General features: G+C 33.0%; 1 pseudogene; it reads left to right on the plus strand.

Moving 5' to 3' along the window:
* The first annotated feature begins 74 nt into the window (after positions 1-74).
* LOC102889714 lies at positions 75-5,895 on the plus strand (annotated as a pseudogene).
* Positions 5,896-8,481: the final 2,586 nt, after the last annotated feature.

Genomic DNA, 8,481 nt, shown 5'->3' on the forward strand with positions numbered 1-8,481 from the left:
AGTCAAATGCTTAAAATTGGCAAAACCTCCATAATCTCAGGATTTTGAATAAACAAGTGAAACAGTACACCACCATGATCACCACCATCATATCCATCACATACACAGTGATGGGACCATATGTAAGTAAGAAGTAAACTTATTTTGCATTAATAACTGAGATATTGAGTTTCTTTGTTATAGCATGTAGATAAACCTTGCACCTAACCAGGGTCTAGAGTATCACTTCACAGGACAGTCAGATGAAGTTGTTTAATAGACAATTTTATTTTCCTATAGAAACCTATTATCATTTACTTGCATGTCTAAATTTCCATTGATAGTTTTAAAGATTCGGCATCAATAAACTATGAAGAGAAAAACAAAACAAGTTGCTAAAGGGGTTAGTCAAACATGTTTATGTCAGCTGTGGTCACTATTTCCATTCAGATCTTAAAAAAGTTGGCTGAAGCATCCATTTTCTTGCTAGTGAATATTCATGTAGCATCCTAAGATCTCTGCAAAATTTAAGATTCTATGCTACTTGGTGACTTCCAAGCTCATTGGTGACCTTCAGGTTTATGCTTCTTTTAATTTACTTCAGTGTATTTAATCATCTTTTTTTTTCTCAACAGGCATAAGCAAAGGAATTATGTAATCTATTCATTTAATACATACACAGATATTTCCACATACATATATAAGCTAACATACATCCACACTCATACACACACTCTCAGTCTCTGTGCAAATAGCAGACTTCACTGAAGGTGTAGCAGGATAAGTACACCACAGGAAATCTAGCAATTTAAGTGTGAATTATAAGCCCCCATCTCTAGTTAATTTAGCCATCTTACCACTGTGAATTTTTTACTTCCTGTTCTTATCACACAAAATACAACCTCATCCTCTTGTCATCTGTTGAGTTTTCTTCTATTCTTCTCTCTGTGTGTCATCCTTTTAATTCCAAAGAAATTTAAACTTTTCTCTGTTGTACCATCTTCTTTTTTAGACTCTAGATTTTTTATACACTCAAGGACTACTATATTATCTTTCTAAACAAGATATTTTTTCTCTTGTCATAGTGCCAAAAGAAATTAATTTATATTACGATAACTTTAAGACCCATTATAAAAAGTAATCTGCAGCTCCCGTTGCATACAATGAAAAAGTACACTACTCTAAGATATTTGATACATTCTTTCTTTTGAATGTCAATAAAAACATAATAGCATAATAAATGTAAAATTTAAGTTTTTACTCTTGACTTCTTAGACTTATAAGACTATAGCAAATTCCCCTTTGAATCCATAAAGATATTGCCATAAATGTCAATTGTTAGAATAACTTATGAAAAAATTATTCTTTCATTTTATTGTAAAAGCATATCTAATGAACAATAAAATTTAGTAAACCATTTATATCTTACAAATTTTCTTATCAAGAAATGTCAAGCTACTGTTAAGATACTAAAGGCAAAGTGGGAAAATTTAAAGATCAAAAGACCAGATAATTAGAAATGACAGCAGACTTGAACCTTACCAGCATTTACCGTTTTGCTTTTTGTCTACATCCTGAGGATATCAAAAAATGTGCTTATGGTTATGTATTAAATAATACTCATTCATAGATACTAACTGAAAAGAACTATTTTTCAAATTCTGTAAGTGTAAGCTCGCATGGTTTCAGATATTTTTCATGTTCTAAACTCTTGACATCAGTGAAAGATGTTCAAAACTCCTCAATACAGTTGACTGACAGCAACTTCTATGCCAAAGTTCAGTCAGAAGAATATTCTTTTTGATATAACGTACAAACTAAAATACAAACTTTTTGTCTATTTTAGCTGAGAGCAAAAGAAGAAAAATTAGTGTTTAAGAAAGACAATCAGAAAAACCTCAAAAAATCCCCTCAACCAAATTTTTCCCATCTTTTACCCCAGAAACAGAAATTCCCACTATAGTCATATGATGACTGCATATGACAGTGCTCTCATAAGATTACAATGGAGCTGAAAATTTCCTATTGCCTAGTCACAAAGTAGCTGTAGTAACATCACAGTGCAACACTTTATGTTTTATGACTATCTCAGCCAATTGATAACATGGGCTAAAAATGTCTGAGGAGTGCTCACCTAGGCCCTGGTGAATCTACCCTGTGGTAGACATCATTCAGCAACAACCATTAGGAAACCTTGAAGAAAAGAGAGCTTATTATTTACAGGCCTTGGAGCTCATGAGGCATGCCTGGGAGCACACAGGTAGAGCAAATGCATGTTCTGGGTTTATTATGGCTGAGGGTGGAGCCTAGCGTTTCTTGGACTAGCTCTTTACTGATAAATTTAAAACATAATTAAGCAAATTTAAAATAAAATAAAATCAACGAGAATTTCTAAAACAAAGGAGCCTCAGTGAGAGGAAGAAGCATGGCTCTTTATCTAGTCTGTATCTGTTTAAAGTGGATGCCTTGACAATCAAATCTTAAATCAGGCATTACAAAAAGAAAAGCCAACTGTCTGAGCTTACACTACAATTATTCAGTTGTTTGTGGTGATGCTGGTTTTAACCTACTGTGCTTCCGGTCATATATACATATAGGACATACAATTATAGTAGCAGGTTATACTGATCAAGTTTTTTGTAAATACACTCGGTAAGTTCCCAAAGGATGCATTTCTCAGAATGTATCCCAATTATTAAGAGGTTCATGACTGTATTGTAAGATTAAGATAGTGACTTTACAGGCAATTTCTGAAAGGATAACTCATGAATACTCATGAATATTATCTTATATAATATGTCCTTAAAGTGATACATTTTAATGCTAACCATGAGGCTGGGGTACAAAAAGTCAGAGGCATGAAAAAAACATTAGATATCCAGTTGGTGAAAGCAGATGGGGCTGTGTACAACAATTTGATTACCTAAGAGGTAGTGTGGAATAAAAACTAAGTAGAAGGAGAAAGGTGTAAGACTTATTTTTAAATCATAGTAATTTAGCATAGTATTTTCCTATTGCAGTTTCCTAGATTTTCTTTTTCTATTTTAGCTTTGTTCCGGGATGCAGATAAGGTATCTAGGAATTCAAATAATATACAGGTAATTTGTTTTAATTAATAGCTGAATTGATCAGATTTGATGAAAGAAAGATAAATATGTAAAAATTAATTTTATATGTATAGTTTATTTAAAAAAAGACAACAAAATTTTTTAAAAAATAGGTACTATTTTAAATACACCAGAAAACATCAAACACAAAAGAATAAATCTAACCTCACAACAAGGGAATAAACTGTACATAGACAAAATACATTATGAAAAGAAATTTGAAAACACCTAAATAAATTGAAAAAAAGTCTTTTTGGCCAGTTTTCCTTTCATATGTAATTGATTCTCCTTATTTTTTTAATTCACATCAACTCTCAATATGATGACACTTTCTGCAACCCCATCAGAGGATTGCCTTCGAGGTTTCAGAGCTCACTTTGTGTGGATGCAAGTAGAGCTACAACTGTGGAAATTACATCCACCAGGGGCATCCCTTTCCAAGAGGTCAGAGATATAAATACTCCAATTACCTTGATTTCGATTAGACAATTCTGATATGTTACTTATACTCTCTAGAATATTTCCTGTGAGACAGAGTCAAGGTAAATTTCATGAAAATTTACTTGATAGACAGTCTTTGCTATTCATAATAGTGATGGAATGGAAATAACCTAAGTGTCAACGGATGAATGTGTCAGGAAAATGTGGTATAGCTAGATAGACATATCACAAAATATATATGATAAATATGATACATGTATATATCATATATCACAAAGTATGATATATACAGAAATGTGATATGTATGTGTGTGTGTGTGTGTGTGTATATATATATATATACACACACACACACACACACATACATATACATATACATATATACATATACATATACACATACATATATATATATATATATGTACGTATATGTATGTATTATTCAGCCTTAAAAAAAAGAAAGAAATCCTGTAATTTGCAACAAGGGTGAACCTGTTGCAAGGGTGAACCTGTTGCAAGGGTGAACCTGGAGGGCATTATACTAAGTGAAACAAGCCAGACAAAGGAAGACAAGTTACTGAAAAGTTTCACCAATTTGTAGAATCTAAAACAATGCAAAAGCAAACAAGTAAGTAACAAAAGTAGAACTCTTAAAAACATAGAAGAGTGATTACCAGGGACTGGTGGGTATTGAAATTAGGGAGATGAGGGTAAAAAGATGCAAACTCCTAATTATAAGTTGAATAAGTTCTGAGAATTACTATAAAACATGATGGCTATAGTTAATAACACTGTATTATATAATTAAAATTTCCTGAGAATATATTTTCACTAAAAACAATGTAAATATATGAGATAATCGAAGTTTTAAATTACTTGATGGGGAAATCCTTTCACAGTGTATATGTATATTGAATGAATCATCATGCTGTACACTTTAAATACCTTATAATTGTATGTGTCAATTATACCTCAATAAAACTGAAAAAAAAAAAGATTATAAGAGCCCTCACCCCCCAAAAAAGAGAAAAAAAATCTTTATTTGGTATCTTCTGAATAAAAGAACCTTCAACATTACTTTCTAACTATGGCAATTATATATCTTTTTTGCAATCTTTATACATTTTAATTTTCTTATTTTATTGGCTATGACTTCCAATACCATGATGAATAAAAATGGTGATAGTGAGCATCTCTATCTTATTTCCAAGCCCAGGGAGAAAGCTCTTAATCATTCAAGATAATTCTTTCTTTCTTTCTTTCTTTCTTTCTTTCTCTCTCTTTCTCTCTCTCTCTCTCTTTCTTTCTTTCTTTCTCTCTCTTTCTCTCTCTCTCTCTCTTTCTTTCTTTCTTTCTCTCTCTTTCTCTCTCTCTCTCTCTTTCTTTCTTTCTTTCTCTCTCTTTCTCTCTCTCTCTCTCTTTCTTTCTTTCTTTCTCTCTCTTTCTCTCTCTCTCTCTCTTTCTTTCTTTCTTTCTCTCTCTTTCTCTCTCTCTCTCTCTTTCTTTCTTTCTTTCTCTCTCTTTCTCTCTCTCTCTCTCTTTCTTTCTTTCTTTCTCTCTCTTTCTCTCTCTCTCTCTCTTTCTTTCTTTCTTTCTCTCTCTTTCTCTCTCTCTCTCTCTTTCTTTCTTTCTTTCTCTCTCTTTCTCTCTCTCTCTCTCTTTCTTTCTTTCTTTCTCTCTCTTTCTCTCTCTCTCTCTCTTTCTTTCTTTCTTTCTCTCTCTTTCTCTCTCTCTCTCTCTTTCTTTCTTTCTTTCTCTCTCTTTCTCTCTCTCTCTCTCTTTCTTTCTTTCTTTCTCTCTCTTTCTCTCTCTCTCTCTCTTTCTTTCTTTCTTTCTCTCTCTTTCTCTCTCTCTCTCTCTTTCTTTCTTTCTTTCTCTCTCTTTCTCTCTCTCTCTCTCTTTCCTCCCTCCCTCCTTCCTTCCTTCCTTCCTTCCTTCTTTCATCTTTTCTTTCTCTGTTTGCATACATAGCAATGTATTTTTCCTTAAAGAGTGTTTAGCTAACATCTGAATAGCTACAATAATATTCATGGAATTTATATTTTGATGTTAAAACTATTTCTACCCATGATCTCTGGGTTTCAATATAGTTGGCAATGACACAGCTAAACACACTAAGATCAGGATCATCAGTAAATACAGAACTTGTTATGGCTCCTCCATTAGGAAAAATGGTGAACAAAATTAAAATCAGACAGCACACGCTTGCTCCTTCTGTGGCAAAACCAAGATGAAGTGAAGAGTTTGGAGATCTGTCACTGTGATTCTTGCATGAAAACAGTAGCTTGCAGTACCTGGACCTACACCATTTCTGCCATCACAGTAAAAGTTTGCCATCAGAATACTGAAAGAATTGAAAGATGAGTAGAAGTTCCACAATTGGAAACATTTCTAGCTTATAATAAATGGGTCGATTGATGTAATCAAAAAAACTATTTATACCCATTACATTTATTGTTTTTGTTTGGTTTTTTTTGCTTTGTTTTTTATACTAAAAGCTTTTATTTTATTTTATATTTTTTTAAGTTTTATTTGGGGAACATTGGTTAATACAAGTATATAATTAGGTGTACATTATCATTTGATATTTGTATATTATGCTTTATGTTTACCACCCAAAGTCTAGTTTCCTTCACCTATCATATATTTGATCCCCTTTATCCACTTCACCCTCCCCCTACCCCCCTATATTTGACCCCCTTTACCCTGTCTACCTCCCCTCTCCTCCTCCACCCCACTAGTAACCACTATAGTCCACTAGTCTATAGTCCATGTCCACGAGTCTGTGTTTGTTTGTCTTGTTCATTTGTTGTTTTTAGGTTTCTATTCCACATATAAGTGATATCATGTGATTTTCAACTTTTTCTGTCTGGCTTATTTCGCTTAGCATGATTATCTTGAAGTCCATCCCAGTTGTCACAAATGGCAGTATTTTCTCTCTTCTTATGGTTGAGTAATATTTCATCGTATATATGCACCACACCTTCTTTAGGCAATCATCTATCGTAAACACTTTGGTTGCTTCCATGTCCTGGCCACTGTGAATAATGCTGCTATGAACATCGGTGCACAAATGTCTTTTCAGATATGAGTTTTCAAGTCTTTTGGATAAATACCCAGTAGTGAGATTGCTGGATCATATGGTAGATCAATTCTTAGATTTTTGAGATACCGCCATACTGTTTTCCAAAGCGGCTGTACCAATTTGCAGTCCCACTAGCAGTATATGAGTGTTCCTTTTCTCTGCATCCTCTCCAACATTTGTTATTACTTGTCCTGTTGATTATAGCTATTCTAACAGGTGTGAGATGGTATCTAATTGGGGTTTTGATTTGCATTTCCCTAATAACTAGTGATGTTGAGCATTTTTTCATATATTTGTTGGCCATTTGTATGTCCTCTAGGGAGAAGTGTCTGTTCAGATCCTCTGCCCATTCTTTGATTGGATCATTTGTTTTTTTATTGTTATTGAGTCAAATGAATTCTTTGTATATTTTGGATATTAGACCCTCATCGGAGGCATTGCTTGCAAATATACTTTCCCATTCTGATGGTTGTCTCTTCATCTTGCTGACGATTTTTTTTGCTGAGTAGAAGTTTTCTAGTTTGATAGTTTTTCTAGTTTGATAGAAGTTTTCTAGTTTGATAGAACTAGAAGTTTTCTAGTTCTATTCTTTTATTTTAGTTTCTATTTCCCTTACTTTTGAGGTCAAATTCATAAAATCTTCTTTAAGTCCAAGGTCCTTGACTTAAGGTCCTATGTTTTCTTCTACGCATTTTATTGTTTCAGGTCTTTATTCGGGTCCTTAATCCATTTTGAGTTAATTTTGGTGTGTGGTGATAGAAAACAGTCTAGTTTCATTCTTTTGCAAGTAGCTTTCCAGTTTTCCCAGCACCATTTATTGAAGAGATTTTCTTTTCTCCACTGTATGTTTTTGGCTTTTTTGTTGAAAATTATTTGCCCATATAAATATGAGTTTACTTCTGGACTCTCAATTCTGTTCCACTGGTCCTGTGTCTGTTTTTCTGCCAATATCATGCTGTTTTGATTACTGTCACTTTGTAGTATAATTTGAAGTCGGGCCAAGTGAAGCCTCCAGCCTTGTTCTTTTTTTTTCAGAATGGTTTTGGCAACTTGGGCTTTTTGTGCTTTCATACAAATCTGATGATTTTTTGTTCTATTTCTTTAAAAAATGCCAATGGGATTTTGATGGAGATTGCATTAAATCTGTATAATGCATTAGGTAATATGATCTTTTTAACTATGTTGATTCTTCCAATCCAAGAACATGGAATATCTTTGTATTTCTTTGTATCGTCTTTGATTTCCTTTATTGGATCTTGTAGTTTTCATTATAGAGGTCCTTCACTTGTTTCATTAAATTTATTCCTAGATATTTAATCTTTTAGTTGAAATTGCAAAAGGAATTATTTTCTCCACATCTTTTTCTGACACTTCATTGTTATAGTATAGGAAAGCTATGGATTTTTGAACATTGATTTTGTATAAAGAGCCTTTACTGTTCTGCTTATTGTTTCTAGTAGTGTTCTTGTGACGTCTTTAGGGTTTTCTATATAGAGAATCATGTCATCTGCCATTAGTGACAGTTTGATTTCTTTGTTTTCTATTTGGATGCCTTTTATATCTTTCTCTTGTCTGATTGCACTCACTAGGACCTCAAATGTTATATTGAATAAGAGTGGTGATAGTGGACAGCCTTGCGGTGTTCTTGATCTTAGAGGGAAAGTTTTTAGTTTTTCACCATTAAGTATAATGTTGGCTGAGGGTTTGTCATAGATGGCCTTTATTATGTTAAGGTACTTTTCTTCTAAACCTATTTTGTTAAGTGTTTTGATGATAAATCGGTGCTGTATCTTGTCGAAGACTTTTTCTGCATCTATTGATATGATCATATGATTCTGATTTTTTTATTTGTTTGTGTGGTATATAGCA

This window comes from Pteropus alecto, unplaced genomic scaffold (assembly GCF_000325575.1).
Source record: "Pteropus alecto unplaced genomic scaffold, ASM32557v1 scaffold239, whole genome shotgun sequence".
NCBI classification, from domain to species: domain Eukaryota; kingdom Metazoa; phylum Chordata; class Mammalia; order Chiroptera; family Pteropodidae; genus Pteropus; species Pteropus alecto.